We start from the raw sequence: 21,756 nt of genomic DNA, 5'->3' as shown, positions 1-21,756 counted from the left end.
AATGGATAAAACAGGAGAATTGAACTGTGCTGTTACACTGACAATATCTGGATAGTCCCAAAGACCCCACAGAGGGTCTTCTAGCAAGGCCAAACGCTGAGGAAGACTTCATTATAAGAACAAAACATTACAATTAACTTTCAGAAACTGAGAACACACTGAAATAGCAACAGCTACGACAACACCTACAGTCTGTGAATCTGGCCACGATTATGTTACCTAACCAATGTTGTTGCTGTGTTAGCCTACTGTCACTCAAAGCATCCATACCCTTAATTTTAATTTAATTTTTTAATTTTATATACTTTATTAATCCCCCTGAGGGGAAATTCAATTTTTTACTCTGTTGTCAATTACACACAGGTCCGAACACACACATGCACAAACTGGACCTATACATGCACAAAGTGGAGAGATGTCAGAGTGGGCTGCCCATGACAGGCGCTCTGAGCGGTTGGGGGGTTCGGTGCCTTGCTCAGGGGCACCTCGGCAGTGCCCAGGAGGTGAACTGGCACCTCTCCAGCTACCAGTCCACGCTCCGTATTTTGGTCCGGACGGGGTTCCCAACCCAAGTCCCTATGGACTGAGCTACTGCCGCCCCAAATTAATTATGCATAACTTTTAGCCTTATTTAAATGTTTGTTATATAAAAATCCCCTCCACCGTTATACTAAAGTCATGACTGGGAAAATTAGCCAAAGGAAATGGCTGACGCAGAGCATTTGAGGGGGGCACCTTCATCTGGGAAAGATAGGATCAGTCAATAGTTCATCGTTAGAAATGTAAAAGTAGGCTATGTGTGAAAGACAAATGTCCATGTAAAAGATGCTCTCGACAGAGGCAGAGGAGCAAAATATTATAAAACTGTAGTTAGTTAATAATATCAATCCTTACAGACGTTGACAGCTTGCCAGCCATTAATGTTAAAGTCCCTGATATCTATCTGGTATTTGGCGTTAGCGCCTACTTCTGTCAGCAATTCAGAAACTTTAAATCCTTTGAGGCCAGTGTCCTACTTACAAACAGCCCCTTTAAATCTGACATCACAAGCCAAATGCCAACTACACAATCATCCAAGCAAAGCTAGCTAATGTTATGCTAACAAAACGTTAGCTAATCATGCAAAATACCATCATTTGGCAAAATGAAATGTATAACGTTAGCTTATTTTTGTCTGACTGTAGCTATGTATCTATATTTGGTATTTTGAATCGTATTCACCGAGTAGTACTTTGTGTTAGCAATTCTTTGTGACACTGACAGTAAAGGCCGATTTATGCTCCCTTCACGTACGAAAATGTATACGTCTGTTTCAGACGATGTTACCGTCACTGCCCACATACTTCCATGCGTCCTTTATGTTGGCATGGATGTTAACCAATATATCCACCAGGAGGCAGCCCAGCGTCAAAAGTTTATGACAACAACAAACTCAAAAACAAACATGGCGACTGTGGAGGAGATATTGATAATGTACCTCTTGCATAAAAGACAAAAACAGAGGCAGCGTTGTAGGAGGCGGTGGTCGGTGAGGCCGTTAAATACATCGCGACTGGAGGACGGAGAATTCTTTTCTCTAGTACTGCCGATGAGAGAAATTGAATTGTTATTTCTTCTTCGTGTCTCACTAGAGCTACGTATTGTTATTTCTTCTTCGTGTCTCACTAGAGCTACGTATCGGGTAGTGACAGCAACGCTGCCCCCATGGTTCCCGGTGGTACTGCTCCGTTTGGCCCGTATCCGTAAGCTTTATGGAAACGTGCAAAAATACGGACGAAATGAACGCGGAGCACGGACAGAAGGCTCCGTCCGTATCCGGATCCGTATTTAATGTTGAGCATAAATGGGCCTTAAGCAGCTAGCAGATGGCACACTTATCCCAGTGCTTCCAAAATGGCTGACTTGCTGTCGATGAGGACACGTTCCTATTTCCTAAAGATACCACAATGTTTTTTTTTTTAACCAGGCTGCAAACATGTTTATTTCAGCTGTAAAGTTTGGCATTTAAATGTGGGGGTCTAAAGAGTGGTGCAGGAATGAGTCCTAAAACCCAGAACTGAGTTAACATTTAAGCGCTCCCGGTTCCCTCGTCTTGAGGTCAATTGTTTTTCTGAACAGGTTTTTGGTTAAATGCTTGAAATAAAGTCTGCAACTAACACAAGTTTAAGAGACTTGCATGTTTTGTTAAGACATAAAATATGTTAGTAAGTACCCAAATTTTGAAGCTTTTATATGTCTTTAAAAAACAAAAGCGGTTGCTAACAAGTAGCTAAATGAGACTACAAAGCGTCTTCAGCTTCACAGCCTTGTTGTGGCGGCGACATTGAAGTCATGTAGCTGTGGTGTAGTGTCGTTCGTTTATAGCCTAATGTTAGCTTTTTACTTCTGGCAAAGGCATTAACACTTCAAAAATCATATAAGTGGTGTTCATTCGTGAAAATTATTTCGCTGAAAAAAATTATAAGTATCATAAATGTTTGTTTGCTACAGAGTTTCTTTTCTGCGATTATCCAAATTCCAATGGAAAAATTCTATTTTCCTATTTACAAAGGGAACAAGGGCAACACTAACTTCTGCATCGCTGTACAAAAAAAATGTCATCCCTGCAGCATTCTATGGAGATTGACTTGCTCTTAGAGTCAGCCTCAAGTGGACATTTGAGGAACTGCACTTCGTTGGCACTTTCACGTGAGATTCATTTTTCAGCCCCGGAGATTGGTGCTTGGTTTTGTGGCAGCTGCAGTTTGTGACTGAGTGTCCTGTGCTGTCTGATAGTTTCACTGTAATGATTTGCAAGCTTGAAGACTTTCTTACATTCTGTGTGAAAGGTGTTTTTCTTTCTCTCTTGTCTGCTAATCCCAGAACAAATTTCTTGCAAAGCCACTACCGGTCATTTGTTTTATGTTAAAAGTGCTATGCAAATGAGATTAACGCTGATATGAAGCTCAGGGCTGAGCTGGTCACCTCAGCCAAATCAGGGAGTTGCAAATTCTGTCTAATATATGCCCAGGACGGTCAGGTAATTTTGCTTGGAGGGAAATAGCTGCACGGGTTCAGGATGTCACTCTGCAAAATTGGTCACCCAGCAGTGTCCATCTGTCTGTCTGTCACATATGTTTCCGTCTACCTCACTGGGTCCCAGACGTCTCTGCTGGGCAGATATGTTTTTTTCTTCCTGCAGTCATGCATCTTTAATTTTTCCCCCTCATCTTTCTCACTACTTATTCCTTCGTCCTTCACTTAATCACTTTCATTCCCTCCTTCATTGTGTCTCAGTGCCTCTTGTTGTGCGCCTGCCTTCCCCTTCTCCCTTCCTATCTTCCCTCATTATGATCTCTCATCATTGATGCTGTCTAAGCCTGAATATAAGCGAAAATAAATTAAGTGTTGTTATAAGTAATGTCAGCGATAACAGAGAGGCACCAGGATGGATTTAGAGGTCACTGAAGACATTTTTAGAGCTTATTTTGCATCCAGTCACTCTTTCCTTTCATTCTTCCCTCCCCGACACTCTTCTCTCTTCTCTCTCCTCCCCTGCACACTCTCCGTCTCTCCTCCTCCTCCTCCTCCTGGTCTGTGTGGTGAACCACATGGTTAACTGCGGTCCAAGCCCTAGCGGCTGTTTCTTGTAGACCTTGTGGCGGCACAATGACACCCTGGGCGGCCAGTTGCCACAAAGCTCCACAGTCAAAACAGCTCCATCAACCAGCAGCTGAATACTTCACGAAATTCTGTGGCCACTTTCGTTGAGGGTTAATCAGACAATTTAAGAGGAAAATATATCCATGGTTATAGAGCCGAGTGGTTGAGTCCCAGAGGAACAACACATTACTCTGTTTAAGATTAAAGTCCATCAAAACATTCCTCTTTTTTCCATGTGTGTCACAAAAAAATAGAATAAAAAACAAATCATATAACTGTGGAAAAAACCCCACAACCATTACATCAAGAATCAGTTTAACTATAGACACAGTCAGTATTCATGAGAACACCCACAAAACTCACATCCTTTTATGCTGAGGGGGAAAACACAGAAGTCTCCAAATACCGCCACCTTGTCAGTGATCTCAGCGTTAGACATTGACTGCAAAAGCTACCTTTTGTAGCGGTACGATACGCCACCGGCAGGCGTCAGTTTGTGACATGGTCGGACCAAACCTTTTGTGGTGTTATGATACGCCACTGGCGGGCCCAACAGCACCTGTCGCGGCGGTATAAAACACCGCTGGCTGGCGTCAGTTTGAAACGCTGCCGGTAACGTAATATAAAAAGTAGAAAAGTCCCTTTGAGGTGGACAGGAGGGGCGGTCGATGGGTCCAACAAACCACACACTTCTTTAACCCAGGAGGCCAGTGTTCACTTCCTGTATAAATATTGAGCCAAACCATGATGTGCTTGTGTTGCATTAAATAAACTGACATGCTGTCCCGGAACATCAACAACAAACACAGGAAGATACCAAGCGCGTAACATGTAGACATAACTATGTGTATGTGTGGAACTATGGACACTTCTCGCCCTCAATGGTCGCCATCTTGGCTACGTAGCAGAAGGGGAGGGACCACTTTTCAAACTGGAAATAGCGGCCGAGGACTGTGCGACCATGAACGTCACTGCATTGTACAAATACATGTGTTTTTTGCACTAAGCATCACTATACTGTTGTCGGGTATAAGCCAGCAGTATGTTTATTGGGTTAATTTAGCAGTCTGTAATGATTTGGTACCACGAACTTTAACACGAATGCTAATGCTAGTTTGCTAGCTAATTTGCGGTCGTCATTTCCAGTGAGTGCACAAAGGCCGTGTTTGGTTTGATACAACACTACCCTGTCGAAATTCGCGCACTACACCAATAAGTACATAGTTCACATAGTATACTACATGGAAGTGTACTCACGGAAGTATGTGATTTGAGACACAGCACTAGAGTCGTCTCCTTTGGTCTGAATCAGGGACTAATTTGTTCCAAAGTTGTATAATTGCCTAGAGTTGGTTCGTGTTCTCATGGCAGCATTTACAAGCGGACCAGATCAAATGCCTTGTGCGAGAAAGCTGCTCTTGATTGGTCAGAATTTCCATGTGGGAAAAATCCAGGAAGTAAAGCAAACGTTGAAGAAGAGTACACTTGCAAGATAAATGTGACACTTTCTAATGTCACAATGGAGGGACAACTACGCAGGTTGATTTTAGCGCTGCTCATCGTGGACTATATTGCTGTCATTGTTCATTTTAGTCAAACCATACAGTTTGAAAACGAGGCGCGGCTCCAACTAGAAAACAATGTTTTGATGCATTGGATGTGCTGAATGTGCATATTAAGGCAGTACAGGAGGAGGTGCACATTAATAATCCTCCAGGACTGTAACATGCTCATGTTTAACCCAAACAATGTGTCATGTGACTGCAGTTGCTTCACATCCAGGTCGGAACACCTTCTCACCACAAACCAACCGCACCAGAGTTCGTTTGTAACCGGACTGAGACCATCTCTTCAAGAAGGTCTCGGTCTGGTTGTTTTGGTGCACACCTGAGTGTGATTGCTGTGTTCACACCTGCCCAAACGAACCGCACTTAGAGGGTAAATTAATTTGAGTTCAACTGAACCGAACCAAACAGGGCAGGTGTGACAGCACCCTTAGTGTCTCAAAATAAGGAGAAACTTTTTTTAAAATAATGACTTGGTATCGTTTCTTAATATTTTGAGTTTTAGGTCATGATTTTGAGATAGTAAGTAATGATTTTAAGTTCTTTTCTCATTTTAATGACTTACAGGATCATTTTTATTTCATCATACTGGCAAAAATAGGCTTCTATAGAGAAGAAGAAGAAGAAGAAGAAGAGAGAAGCCACAGACTCAGCCTCAAAAATGAAGAAAATACCATGACAGAGAGTTGCTTAACTACTCTGCTGATGTTTCTAGCTGCAATTCACATTTTCAGACTATTTTTAAGCATACCGCCAGGACCAACCTGAACTATAAATCTCCTGACACATCCATGTTTTCGCCTGCTGTGCTTTGTCTTAATTGACCAAAATCGAGCCAATTATGGCCAATTTAGAAAAAGAGCCAGGCTCACGAAATTGTCTCTCTGTGGTGATGACTTGTAGACCAAAAATGGTAAATGAGTTGTTCTCTTTTGATCAAATATGTGAACTGCTTCAAACCACCAGCTTTAGATGTAAACACATATATTAATGTTGGCAATGTATGAACGGTTACCAACTTACAAATAAAGATTAAAAGGCATTTTGCCTCAAATCCTTTCTGCTAAAACCCCAACCAGCACATGTGTGAAGTGCTGTAAACTGCCCGGCATGCAGCGTTCAGACACTTCATAAACTGCTGGATTTATAAAGTAAACTGAAATAAAAATTTCAGCTGTTGTTTGTCTGCGAGAGGAATCCTTATTTTCCTTATTTGGGAAATGTTTTGCTTCACTTTATTTAGTGGGTTATCTTGGTTAGTCTTTGTGGTCTCCTGCTGCCGGGAACTATCACACACACACATGCACACACATCTGGATTTTTTATGTTTTGAATTTCATTTTAACAACATTGGAAAATCAGATCTTTACCTCAAAACCCAGAAGGCATGCAGACGACAAAATGTGGAGAAAGTGAGGGAAAACTATCCTCCATGAGATCAACAAATTATTTCTATGATCACGTGTCCATTTATTCTCCAAGCTCACAGCCAGCTGCTTCTTTTCCCTTCTGTTTTTAGAGGGCAGCTCTCCTTAAACTGACTTAATGATAATAACTTGTTGGGAACTTACTACAGATTTATTTAATGCAGTGATATAATTCGTGCACACTTACAGTTACTTCAGTTTGCAGTAGTTCTGACTGTAGTTAAGCTTCACCTCAGGTACAGTTTTAATGTCTTCTTTGGTTGAGAATGTTTTGGGCAACTGTCCAGCAGTTTGGGTTTAAAAAAACACCTCTTAAGCATGTAAATGTTTCTCACTCAACAAGCCCTCTGCACTTAAAGAACATCATATTAATTACTGCTTTTCCTCTGAATCCACACACGTTTAATTTTAAGCTGTTTGATCTATGCTGGTTTTTCTCCCTGGAGAGGACGGTCTCTTCTCATTAAATAAAACTACCACTGACAAGGCCCACTGTAGTAACACCATCTTTGCTCATGAGGAACTTAGTAAAGAGTTTGTTGAGGAACATTCTCTCTGACTGCCATCAGGAAATCAAATCCTGGTTCTCCTGTAACTACCTCTTAAATAGTGATAAAACTGAGTTACTTCTCATTGGCACCAAATCCACCTTAGCCAACACATTCTCACTTCCACCTCGTCACATATCGACGTGTGGTCATGGACTTTCCACGTCCAGATATGACATGAAAGGTACCCTGGGTACATTGGCTGTTGACATTCTGGGATGCTGTGTCAAGTTCTGCCTGTTACATGTGCACCGATCAGCCAAAACAACTTTGATTATCTTGTTCCAGTGCATTGTTCTGCTGGGAAACCTTTGGTTCTGGCATTCATGTGGATACCACCTGACATGTTCCACCCACTCAAACACCATGTAGCATGGTGCATTATCCTGCTGGGGGGCCACTGCCATTGGGGAGTACTGTTGCCATGAGGGGGGGTACTTGGTCTGCAACGGTGTTTGAGTGGGTGGAACATGTCAGGTGGTATCCACATGAATGCCAGAACCAACGGTTTCCCAGCAGAACAATGCATTGGAACAAAATAATCAAAGTTAATCACTTCAGCTGTCAGTGGTTTGAATGCTTTGGCTGATCGGTGTATTGCATCTTGTCTAAATACCCTATCTTTTTCACAGGAAATGTGCAGTTTCTGCTCGTCAGATGCAAAACATCTTCTTCAAAATACACTTAAGTTGGTAAAACACTTTGTATTTACATTTCTTTCCTTGTGCAACAAAAGCACATGGTTAGGTTTAGAAAAAAACATCATGATTTGGCTCAGCATTCATATAGGAAAGTGAACACTGGGCTCCTGGGTGAAAGTCCAGTGTTTGTTGTCCCATCCACCACCCCTCCTATCCACCCGATAGGGACTTCCCAGCTCCGTTGTTGTCCAACAATAGTATAAACTGATGCCACTCGGCCGCGTATCAAACCGTCATGAAAGGATGCCTTTTTTCGTCGGTGTCTGATGCCGAAATCAAGCAACAGTATTTGATGACTTCATAATGAGAACAGGTTGTTTTCTCATATTCTTCACTGTGGTGACATCAGCTTTCTATGTCTGTATCATCTGCCTAAACTAAGGTCGCCTTTAAGTTGTATGTTCTTGCTTTACACTGCAGCAACAGGTGATTTTACACACATATACAGCGCCACCGCCAGGAGCACAAGCATCACACGCTGTGTGCAGGGCACCAGTGCTGTAGGGAGCACCAAAACAGCCCAATATGATCATCATCAACCAATCACACATATTGCATTCTCAGTAAAGGCTCTCTCAGACACAACATGGTTTGAGCTGGGCTGCTGCTGGTTCAGTGAACACAGCACAGCAGCAGCATGAGCTCGCTTCTAGGTTATTGTTACAGTCATTAATACAGTCAGTTGCCACTGCTGAGCAAATTTTGTCATCAGTATCAATGCAGAACTCACACAGATGCTGTTGTATAGTGACCCAATGACCTCGCAGCCAGGTAATGCAGGCGTGTGCCTCTGTAGTGGAACATATATGTAAAGTTTGTAAAGTTTTGTGACTGTTCCTTTGTTATGTGGGAGCATAACAGCAAAGCAATAACACTAAGGGCACCTAAAATAACCCACAGCAGCCTTTCACATACAAGTTAGCACAGGACAAGACATCTGTCATCAGGAACCACAGACAAACTTAAACTCAATATGTAATGCCTCAGACAGGAAGTAAAGTGTGTGTTTCATCCTGCTGTCCTCAGCTCATTAAAACCTGTCAGTCGTCTCTCCTGAGGGAGCTGCCGTCCCGTATGTCCTCACAGGTGTTAAAGAAGCAGATGGTGATCATGCAGCTGATCTGATACTAATGTTTACCATATTTCTAAAGATTTATCTTCACCGTTTTTTTCATCTCGCTGCCTTCCACCAGAGAAAGCTCCACAGGCAAATAGAGATGGAAGCAACAAACAATTTAAGTCAATATTTTTGTGACTGGCTGTTTTACGCTGAAAATACACCAAGCAGCAGTGAAGCGTGGCCTGTGGGGAGTTGCCATGCAATGGCTATGGAAAGCTGCAGCTGTTTATTCTGCCGCAAAGTATGGCCAAACTAAAACTTGGAGATAGTGAAGGCTGCCCCCTAATAGTCAACCAAATGTTAGTCGATCAGAAAGGTCAGTAGTCGGCAAGATTTCATTGGTCGCTTAGTCACAGAAAACAACCAACCAAACAAACGTGAAACTTGTGAGCTGCACCTATATGACTGGACCATGTGGGAATTTAATCTACGCGAAACTTGTGAGCTGCACCTATATGACTGGACCATGTGGGAATTTAATCTGAAAGGACAGACACAGGAAGTGTCCACGCTCAGCAGTCAGACAGGAGTCAGGTTAATTTCCAGGGCTGGTACCTGCGGTTATTCCACAGGCTAGTTAATAACATGTCGGGCAGGAAATCCAAAGTGTGGGATCATTTTGAGAAGGTGAAGGACGAACCCAAGGTGATATGTAAACTCATCTTCATTGGTCGACTACAAACATGACGTATCATCTGAAACATGGAAGTAGCTACATGCCCATTAGCCCACATCGTCATTAACAGGCGGCTCGCTCAGTGTGTGACGTGCACTTGTAGATAAAATATAGGCCTATATTAATGAAGGTTCATTAGTACGGTTTTGTATTTCTCTATTAGTACGGTTTTGTATTTCTCTGTAATGTAGCACAGTGTTAACAATGTTACTGATACTATTCTGCACCCGTCCAACCAATTGCGAGTAGCACCACTGAATGCAAGCCCACCAGTTGGCTCACACAACTGTCAATCATGTTGTAAAATCCCAGTTACATAGCATTGAATAACTTATCAGAAAAACGAATACTTAAACACACAGCAGCGTGATTAAAAAACTACCTTAAATGACAAAAACGTCTTTGGGAAAAATTTATTTGATGTGTACTTTGAGTTTTTAGTTTGGCTCATGTTCCATTCCCTAACATGGAGGGGGCGGGCTTTTTGACCTACAGCCAGCCACCAGGGGGCGATCAAGATGTTTCCACTTCACTTTTGGGGAGCTGTCATGTCGTTCATCTTTATCGACCCTTTTATTGTTAGTAAACAGTATGACGTTGTTTGGTGGGCGGGGCTTAGCTCCACAGACATTAGCTAGCACTAGCTGGCAAGTTCTGTTGGCTTGTTTTAGACAATGGAGGAAGATGATGCGAGTGGTGAATTCAGAAATATTCACTCCGAGTGCCAGAGCACACTTTGGCACAAGCTGGACCATTTGTAAATTTGCAACGCTGTCTGAATGTACTGTTCAGTTATCCAAAGCACCGCAGTCTTGGATTGGCAGAGTGCACTTTCCGCACTGGGGAGGCGTATGGGGTCTGTGTACTTCACGGCCATTCGTTTTTCGTTTCAAAATAACAAATTGAAACATGGAAAACCAACCATTATCCGTTTTTTGTTTTGAAATGACCAAACAAAAAAGGAAAAAAAAACCAATCCATCTCCCGTTTTTTATTTGATAATAAAGAAAAGAAAAACGGAAAAGGAATCGTTATCCGTTATCCGTTATCCGTTATCCGATTTAATTTGGGAATTTAAAAAAAAACCTGTGGGAAACTCATTTCTCTATTTTTTGTTCGTTTCTTCTCTGTGACCAGTAAGTTGCATTCATGTGGTGTAGGAATAATCGGAAAAATGACTTTCCGACTGGGAAAATACACATGAATGCCTGCTCATGTCAGAAAAACAACTCAGAGATAATTTTGGAACAGGAGTTGCCGACTTGACTGAAATTGACGTCACTTTCACAGAAAACTGGCGGACGAAAAGGAACGTTTGGTCCATGGTAATAAAACTTTTTATTAGGCTATTCTGTCTCCCAATAACAGAAGAAAACATTTTAAGACTCCTCTGTAGCCTACAGCCCTGTGAGTCGTGTTTTGCCTCCAGCTAATAAACCGACATCAGCCCTTAAAGGGTCGATATGGTCTGAGTCCCAACAGTAAACACAGGAGCCACCATATGAGGTACTAGGTGGATGTTTGAGATGCTGCACAAAGCATTGGAAAACACAGGATGAGGCTTCATATCCTATCTCACGCGTCACCATCGTGTTTGCTTTTTCAGTGCTTAACAAAAACCACAATGTTTCCTTAAAACAAGTGATGACTGTCACAAAAATAACACCAGAGTGGACATCAGAGAAGCTGATAGTGTAGCAAAGACAGAAGAAAAACACTGAGTGAACGCTGATATTTTAATGACAAGGCATACAGATAATGTTTAATATCCCACTCTGTTATTTTAATTAAAAAAATGCTGCACATTGCTGCTCACATACACACAAGATGTGTGTGTGTGTGTGTGTCATTTTGAAAACGTCCACTTCATGTGGGTGGTGTCAGCAAGCACCAACCACAAGTGACCAGTTCCCAAAAACATGTTTTTTATTTTTCCACGCCGGAATAACTCCTGTCCACTGGTCCCTGATAATTACAGCATACGTGACATTATCCCAATGCATTGTGCTGCAACAGACTCTAACAATAAACCTTTAGGAGTCAGACAAAGGAAGTGGCGGGAAGCCAGCAGCGTGAAACTAACTCCTCTAGACGTGTACAGTATTGTTGCCGTGGTCATAACAAGCCAGGAGCTGTATATATGTTAACAAGCTCAGACATGCTAACCACGCCACGAGCTGCTGCTTCAGTGTTAGCTGATGTGACTGTGTGTGATGTAACTGAACCTGTGGTCATCTTGAGGTTTCTTAATTCAGAAAAGCATCAGATGGATAAAGTCCAGATGAAACAGCATTTCAAGAGTATCTAGCTTCAATGTTGTAACATATTTCTGAGTGAAACAGGTTAGGCAGTCAGGATATAACACTGAGGAATTTGTGTGCTCCATTTTATGTTAGTTGCAGAAACAGTCACAGATACAACCTTCCTTTAAAGTGGATACATTTAAGACTACAGGCCTGTAATCACTGTATTTGGGGAAAGGAAGACACACTGACATACTGGCCCGTTCTAATCCCCAGGTCGACAAATACAGATGCTTTGTCACGCCCCTTAGCATGTGATAGCTACGCCAAAGGTACACTTCAGCCTCTTTATAAGACGCACCAGGCTTTTAACTTACTAACTAACTAACTAACTAACTCATGTAAACCCGTCTGCAGTAATGCTTGACACTGAGCAAGTGATGTGCGATAAGGAGCGAGAAAGTCTGCAAAGGGAGGACGGATTGGTGCATGATACAAACACAAGACTTTCACTCAGGTGATCGCTGTTCATGTCCCATGTGAAACCAAAAGTCAGCATTATTTTAACATAGCGTGTTACGTACGCTCATCGCACCCAGTTGTTAATCATGTGAGGTTTTTACATCACAAACGTCCTTATTTTAACTCCAAACATGATCTTTTTTCTAAATCTAACCGCAACCATTTCACCCCAGCTAGCCAAAATGGCCTGGCCCAGAATCGGCCTAAACGCGGCATGCCAGACGACGTTAGCCAGACCACATCCGTTTGCCAGGTTCGGCTGAGACTCGGCATGAATAATGCCCCAGAATCCGGCTAAATCAGCTGGCCTGATTGAGGCTGCCAACACTGCCATCACAGGCCATTATCAAAAATAGCCTGGCCCAGAATCGGCCCAAACTTGGCATCCGGTCGTTCCAGATGGGCCAGAGCCTGTTTTGGTGCTGGCCACCGCTTCATCCGGCAGCCGCGTCTCTGCCGGGATAGGCCCATGTTTACAATGCTTAATCAGGCCTAGATTTGGCAATCTACAGCCGGGACCTGTTTTGGTGCTGGTCACTGATTCATTTCCCTGCCATCTGTCAGAATAGGCTTGTATGTGTAATACCTACATCTGGGCCAGATTTGGTAAAAATTAAACGGGCCAGAGCTGGCTCACATCTGGCACCATGGAGCCAGAACACAGCCAAGTCAGCCGGCACTCAGCCAGAATTGGGCCGAGTCCTTTGGCTTCCTGGGACAACATTAGCCATGTGTTACAATGTGTTTCAGCTGTGCATCAAATACAGAAAGGGTGCCGTGTGCATCGCTATGAGATGCCAAGGGACGTGACAAAGCGTTCGTCTTAGATGACTTTGATGACCTGGAAATGACAACAGATTGGAAGTAGCAAGCTGTGGCTAGCTAGCTAATTTATAGTTAGCTCTGTGCACCTAAAAGTTGCAGATTTATTGAAGGGTGGATGTCATGATATTATTGGTTTGAATCAGTCACTGTATATGAAGATGGATGACATGACAGCTCCCCAAAAGTGAAGCCAAAAAAATCTTGATTGCTCCCTGGTGGCCAGCTAAATTATAGGTCATAAACCCCGCCTCCTCCCTGTCTGCACATGGGACATGGGCCAAAGTAAAAACTCAAAGTACACGTCAAATTAATTCTTTCCAAAGATGGTTTCTGTCATTTAAGGTAGTTCTTATCAGCTGTCCATTCAAGTGTTCATTTTTGTAAAGAGTTTGGTTTCAAAGGTTCTGTATGTGACATTCAGAGCATATCATGATTGACAGCTGTGTGCGTCAATCTGTGTGTTTCAGGGCTGTTTCACAGTTGACGCAAAGGCACGTAGATGCGAACGCATTGGGACGCATCGAGACGCATTGGCCGCCATGGTGCGTGCTTGCGTCTCAAAATGTGTTGTCCATTTTTTTGATAAGCGACGCAGTGACACGTGTAATACCATGCGTTGCAAGCGGGGGTGATAATGCAAGCGACATACTTGAAATTAACCACTTTTTGTTATTCACAGAAGAAGCAGGTATGAAATATGGCGGGCGAGGAGGAAAAACTTTGCAAACTCATACGGGCACACCCCTATTTATGTGACAGTTCTAGTGCCCTGCACTCTAATAAAACTGCAGTACTAGCTAGCTATGTAGTACTAGCTAGCCGGAATGTACCGGCGACTCTGGTACCATAACAATGTATTGCATTTCAAGTGTCATCCATGTCGCTTGCGTTCAATGTGTTGACTATGAAAGGAAGAGCGCTGCTCATGCCGCTTGCTCACGTTGCGTGCGCCGACTATGAAACGGCCCTAATACCGAAGCTTCCCAATCGCTGCTGCGCAGACTCTGGACCCAAATTATTTCACCAGTGCAAGATCCCGGATACTTTAGGTTCATGTTTGTACAGTAGGAGGAAGTGGAGGCGGGATGTTCATCTTTATTTACAGTCAATGGTTTAAACTGGTTGGAACTAGCATATATAAGCACGTCATATTTTGTGTTACAGGAAGAAATCATAACTGGATTTTGATATAAGAATTTTATAAGAAAATAATTTTTATTTTGGCATATATTGTTTAATAGGTGCACAGTAAGACTGGGATGTGATCTAACAGGGTTAAAAGGGCAATTTTCATTTCAACATAAACACTGTTAACAAGGCTGTAACTTCAGATACTTTTGGCGGCACAAGGTTTTTCATCTGACAGTAGTGACAGGGAGCAGGAAATGAATCAGGACTGTGGGTGTGTTTACAGATGAGGGTGTGTACCGTGATGGTCTGACAACCAGTGAGCGATTAAACATTGTGTCTTCACTCTCTCTGCAACGTTTTCTCTTTTTATTTCTTTTTTTTTTAAATGCACAGATATGTTTAAAACCCTGGCTAGACAGGATTAGTAATTCTGGGTCAGTCTTTTTCTTTTTCTTTTTTTTTGCTCTTAAGAGATTTTAGTGATACCCTCCCATGTTAAAAGATCAGAATTAATTCTCCAATTGACGCATTTTCAGATTTTAATTGCAGACAGCATTACTGCCACCTGCAATGTTTTTAACAGACAAAAGAACCTCACATTCACAAATTCACCGTAGAGCTGTGTTTGCCACCTGTTATTTACTTTATATATTAACAGGATTTCATTTGAATGTCTGAATTCCAGGGGCATAATTACCACTGTGGGTGGGCATGTCCTTTTAATAAAATCCTCTTTATGGTAACTGGTAATTACGGTAACTACTATAGACCCTTTAAGGGCCGACGTCACAATGATGTAATTTCATTGGCTGGAGGCAAAACACAACTCTCCACCACAGGGCTGTAGGCTACATACGAGTCTTGTTGTGTTATTGGGAGCCAGAATAGAAAACCAGCCGCCACTGCCCGTCAACAAAAACAAAGACAGCTATGGTTAAATGTGATAAGACCAAAGGACTGGACGGAGGCCATCATCAAAAATGCTCACATGTGCAGCCCACACTTCATATCAGGTTAGGGAAAAAGTATTTCCTGTTGTAGGGATGAATAACATTATGTGTATTAAGGGTTATCATGTCCACCTCATCAGAAACTGGGGAGGGATTAAGAGGAATATTGGATTTCTCTGCAACGCTAACTTTTTGGCACATTAGCTAACGTTAGTTTCCATAGCAAAACAAACTGGAGCAAACCATTCGAGTGTCATCCTCCTTTGTAAGATTGGCTTCCTGTGACATCATCCATCCACTGAGTGAGAGCGTACGGGTCGGCCAGTCTGGTCCCGCTGGTCAGTAGCGGTCCCATAGAGTGAATGACTGTCTGATGCGTTACACTAAAATGAGAGCCCTGTTGGTTGAAGGAACGGAGCGTTTCATTTCTACATGAATTAACAAACGGTTCAGTTAATCACACATTCACTCCGCCTGGTGCTCTGTCACTCAGAAAGTGCGGTGCTATGGATAATGCAACGGTATATTCAGACTGTGCTCCGAATTTACGAATAGTCCAGTTTACACCAGAGTGCACTCCGGCACTCGGAATGAGTATTCCTGAACGCACCACTCACATCATCTTCCTCCACTGTCTAAAACAAGCCAACAGAACTCACTAGCTAGCACTAGCTAATGTCTGTGGAGAATTGTTTTGCCTCCATCTAAGCCCCGCCCACCAAACAAGCATTTTACTGTTCACTAACATTAAAAGGGTCTATTATATGGTCATTTGCCATGACCACAGCTGGACCCATCAAAGAAAGACAGCTAACACACTCACTGAATGTGCAGAAGCTGCTCATGACTCAGCAGATGTTGAAAAAACATCTGAGCTAAAATTAGCAAGCTAGGCTAGCTTTAATTTTCTGAATGTGGGCGGCACAGTGGTGTGGTGGATAGCACTGTCGCCTCACAGCAAGAGGGTTGCCGGTTCGATCCCTTGTGTGGGAGCCCTTCTGTGCGGCTTCCTCCCACAGTCCAAAGACATGCAGATTGGGGACTAGGTTAATTGGTGACTCTAAATTGTCCGTAGGTGTGAATGTGAGCGTGAATGGTTGTTTGTCTCTATGTGTCAGCCCTGTGATAGTCTGGCGACCTGTTCAGAGTGAACCCTGCCTCTCGCCCGATGTCAGCTGGGATAGGCTCCAGCCCCCCCGCGACCCTCAAGAGGATGAAGCGGTTAGAAGATGAATGAATGAAAGATGAATGAGTCACCTCAAATTACATGACTTTCCTCATATTAGAAATCCCATTGAAACCAATCCTTAATAGGGTATTTGGAATTTTAAAAGGATTCCTGTTCAGGATGACTCTTGTTATGTCCATATTAAATTTCATGTGACTTTACTGGAGAGATTTTGAAAAATCTAAAAGGGAGAATTAGCTCAAATGACATTCTAACACATTCATAATTTAGTCTCATATTTATCACTGTCCCCTCTTCAGTTTCATCAGGAATGAGACAGTTATACTGCATATTGGTGTCTGGTGTTTTTAACAGTTGTTCCATGTGCCCCTTTATTACTTAGAGCACCTGCCCCTCTAAAGGTCTCTGCACAGCCCTGAGCATTTCCCAAAATGTCAAATTATACGTTTATACTGCAGGTGATTGTAACTGTGTTTGCACACACATATGATGTAACCTCAAGAGTTTTGAATGACGTGCAAGTATAAATGAAATCATCAACAAGTGATAAGATCAGTGAGCTGTTCAGTGATTTTATCTGCTCATAGCACAGTGTCTTCAGCTCGCTCTCATCCTCTGGCCTGTTCTAACATGTTTGGTGCACAGCTTATTCTCTGATGATCCTCCATGATAGCACCCGGCGAGGTTGCAGAGCATCTCCAGCACGGCAGAGTCCGTCTGTGCTTTTACATTCATGTTTCATCACGTGTGCTCGCCTTTCCTTTCATGTGACCTTCTGTTATTATGATTTCTCCGAGGCCCACATGCTCTGCCTGCATCGACTGTTCCCTCACCATACCTCCTGTCCTAGAGCACAGGTGACTGAGCCCCACACACGAACAGAGGACCCAGGTGAGTGTGATGTAACTAAAGAGAGGACATTCGATATATAAACCAGCTCTACCATCATTACAGTGCACTGAAAAATACATGTTCGACTTGCAGCTCCTATAAACTGCACCTCTGCTGTATGAAGCTGCAAATCTGTTACTGCAGCAAGAAAGTAAGAAGTGATGTCATTTACTATCAGGATTAAACAGATGTTAACAAAACATGCATTTTTTTTTGGTGTGTTTTAATAAAATGCATTAGAGTCTGATTCAGGCTGAACTTCCTGTCATGGCCCCTTGGGAGCCATTTTGGCACCTGTTTGTTGACACTACAGGCGGATTTATACTTGTGCGTCAGCTCTATGCACACCCTACGCACGTGGCCTACGTTGTTGAGCACTTACACTTGTAGGGTGGTGTGTTTGTGTCACTCTGCAGTTACACCTCCAAAAACCAGGCAGCAGTGGGGTTTCTGTGAAGTGCTGTAAAGTTTAGTTGATTCAAAACACACATTAAACACACATTAAACACACATTAAACATGGCTTAATAGAGACAGTTTCAAACACAAGTACACAAATCAGCTTCACTATAACTCGCAGCATTCACAGACAAACACTTGTCTTTATCTGGACACATTTTCCCCACAAATACAACATGCTAACATTATTAGCACAAGCCTATGGCATTTTACATTGTATAAATTACCTGGCAGCTACTGGAGATTTCCTCTGCTCATATGAAGCCAGGGACAACAGCAACATTTAACAAAGGTAACGTTACAAAATTCAGCTCCTTTACAACTCACAAGGTTCAACAAAGAACAACTGTCTTATACTAAACATGTTTTCCAAACAAATATAACATGCTAATGTTATTAGCACAAGCCTATGGCATTTTATATTGTATAAATTAGCCTAGCGACTAGCAGAGATTTCCTCTGCTCATATGAAGCCAGGATAAATCACACAAGACTTAATATGCTAATTTTGTGGAGGCTTTATTGTCTTCACAATTTATTGTTTCTTATCTGTGAAATTAAAGGAAATAAAGGCTTTGTTTCCACTGAGGGAAATGGTTTCAGCTCACAAAAATAGTCTGCGTCGTTGCGACATGTAGTTACATTTCTGGGGAGGTGCACGTCAGGCTATGGCTTCAGCTCTACGTGGACGCAGAACCCACACTGTAGGTACAGTGTAAATTTGACGCAGAAGTATAAATCACAGCAATCAGAAATTCCTCTAATTCCCTGACATGACCTGTGTGTCCTCACCTGACTGCTCACATTGTACATTATGACTTGGCTCCTGTCGCCTCAGGCTTCTGCAATAAAAAACTTTGAACTAACAATATTTAATACATAGACAAACTGATTATCACATCACTTACTCAGGAGTGATTTCCTCCCCTCAGGCTCTCATCTCAGAGCTTGGCTCGTGCAGCCGGAGTTGCTCCAGTACTGTGAAGCTTCCGGCACAGAAAGATGAAGGCTCTTCTTCACACAGAGGAGCAGCCAAGAACTCCAAACTCACAATCCTGGCCAACTAGGCCATGACCACTCTGAGGAACTTCACTCTACAACTACAACTACAGTAAACTATCTTTACTGGCAGTAAAACCACCAACGTACACCAGGCCCCGCTCCCCAGGAACAGAGACCAGATGCTCTGCAGCTCTCTTTACTTTTAACAGAGTCACTGACAGAGTCCTGATTAGACACAGGTGTAATCATTGCCTCTAATGAGTCTGTGCTCAGGCGCTGTTGAGTTAAGCCTTTAAATCAACCCATCAAACTGAGTTAATGAGCTGCAACTCTTGTGAAAGTTTAACAGCTCTGTAAAGGATCATTCTACTGTTTTTATTTTTATGTCCTTAACTACAAGTTTTATTATTTATTAAACTTTTTTATAATTTTCTCAAAGCATTTTGCCTTTATTTATTGACAGATATAGCGTGAGGGGGGCAGAGAGAGCAGGGATGACATTCAGCGGGGGGTCGTGGGCTTTGTTTATGGGGCGCCTGCTCTACCAGGTGAGCTAGTGGGTGCCCCGAAACTATTTTTTAAAACCATTAATTTCTCAGTGGTTTAACCCTAAAAATTCCATTTATAAAATATCAACTTGTTTTGCCAGTAATGTTTACAGGGAATGTAACTGCTGCCTGGATCTTGTTAACTGGGAAAGTTGTTTCCAGTAAGGAAGTGCTACGTTATTGTACTGCCAGTCCTAGGGAGGCAGACATGGTGGATTCTGAGTCCTGCATGTGGAGGTTTTCGCAACAAAAGTTCAGCCCAGTTTCCACCGAGCAGTCCGTTATGGTTCAGTTCAGTACACTTTTTTTCCATTTCCACTGTGAAAAGTTGTGCATGGTACCAATGGAACCGTTCTGTTCGTCGCCATTTTTGGTCCACCCTCTGTTGGGGTACCTTGCACACAGATCTGGTAATGCGCCATGCCACACTGCAAACATGGCTCAGGAATGGCCCGAGGAATGTGACAAAGACCTCAAAGTGTCAACCTGGCCTCCAAATTCCCCAGATCCCAATCTGAATGAGCATCTGTGGAACGTGCCATTAACCCACCTCACAACCCACTGGACTAAATGGATCTGCCGCCAACGCACTGGTGCCAGACACCGCAGGACACTCCCAGAGATCCTGTGTCCATGCCTCCACAGGTCAGAGCCAAGTCCGATCCAAGGAAACAGAAAATTTCAACATACCTGCTACATATAAGCCTGTAAAAAAAAAAAACACTACAGAGAGATGAGTAAAAAAAACCCAACAGAGAGGAAGCTAAAATTAGTGCTATATTAAACTGCTCTCATGGCTTCACACTGGTGAGAACAGGGTCTCTCAGATAGAACACACATGCATCATAACATCAGCGGCACACACACACACACACACACACACACACACAGACACACACACAGACACACACGCACGCACACACACACACACACACACACACACACACACACACACACACACACAAAGTTCAGGGCATTTTTAGAACATTTAGTCTCCCATGAGTCACTGCTGCCCCTCAGCTGAATGAGCGGACATCTCACTGATTACATCAAAACAAACACACTCACATGACCACAAGAGGTCACATTATACAGGCACATGTAGAAACTCATGTTCTCAGTCACACTGAAAATCTGCAATCTGATTAAAAAATATTGTTTTGCTGATATTGTGACACTCAAAAACATGTCAAGACATTTGCAGCAACTGTGTTTTCAAGAGTTTCGACTTACTGGGAAGATGTAAAGGAATGTGTGTGATGTACTGGGCTACTTCCTGTACACATGAGTGGAACATGTGTACACGTGAAGTGGGGAAAAGAACAACTATAAGATAAATGACTGGAGGGTTAAATCATAATAAGAAGATGGGGCACAGAAAATCGGCCCCATCAGACGGAGAACAATGCACAGCAATGTTTTTCATATTTTCTTCAGTGTCCCACAGATGAAACAGATTCATGTATAAAAATATTTTACTGCAAAAGATATTGTGACACGTGCCAAAAATAAAGAAGTGCAAAAAGAATGGGAGATGATCTCATGTAATTTTATAATCTGAGCTCTGACTGAGCCTACATTTGGTGTGACAGTGTGCAGGAGGTTCCTCAACATGTGTGAGACAACAGTTTGTGAAAATCTCGATGCATCAAGGAGATCCAGTGCTACAAACACATAAGTGCACTTGTGGAAAATGGGACATTCTGCAGAATGAGTACTTCTGCTTTTGAAACTTGAAGTATATTTTGATGCTCATACTTTTGCACTTGAACTGTGGAAGTGCTCATATTAAAGAATCTATCTCTAACAACATAAACAAATACAAACAAGAAAAACCTTCAGGGGTAAACATGCAGTATGCTGCAGACAGAGCAGAGTGGGCGGAGGCTGAAGGAGCAGGCTCTTCAGGTGTCTCTGAAATGATGAAGTGCTCATGTTAAAGGATAACTTTGGTATTTTTCAACCTGGGCCCTATTTCCCCATGTGTATGTGTGCGTATGATTCATAGGTACAACTCGTTTTAAAATTGGTTCAGTATTGAGGGAGCTGGTAGCCACGAGGTAGATATGGGGGCAAATGCGTCCCGTATAAGTTTGCGCATTACAAGTGCTTTTTTTCGCCACTGACCGGTTCAGATCGCCAATGATATCTCTGTAAATAGCATACTAAGCGTTTCCCTTACCCTTCACTTCCTGTGGGCTGTGACGTCATCTCGCGAGAGCTTTGCTTGTTGCCGGAAGAAAACAGAGGAGCCATGCTGAGCGCCGCTCAGAGTGGCGCTGGTTGTCCCGGAGTACAGCTGAGAGTTTTACTGCATC

The 21,756-nt window shown here is 42.7% G+C and overlaps 1 long non-coding RNA gene across 1 annotated transcript in view; it reads right to left on the bottom strand.

Annotated features, from left to right (window-relative positions):
* Positions 1-21,756, bottom strand: part of LOC126386840 (uncharacterized) — a 191,900-nt gene that overhangs the window by 166,141 nt on the left and 4,003 nt on the right. The window lies entirely within an intron of this gene.

Source organism: Epinephelus moara, chromosome 24 (genome assembly GCF_006386435.1).
Source record: "Epinephelus moara isolate mb chromosome 24, YSFRI_EMoa_1.0, whole genome shotgun sequence".
Lineage (NCBI taxonomy): Eukaryota > Metazoa > Chordata > Actinopteri > Perciformes > Serranidae > Epinephelus > Epinephelus moara.
The sequence above is the reverse complement of the archived record's forward strand: the minus strand, read 5'-3'. Positions and strand labels throughout refer to the sequence as shown.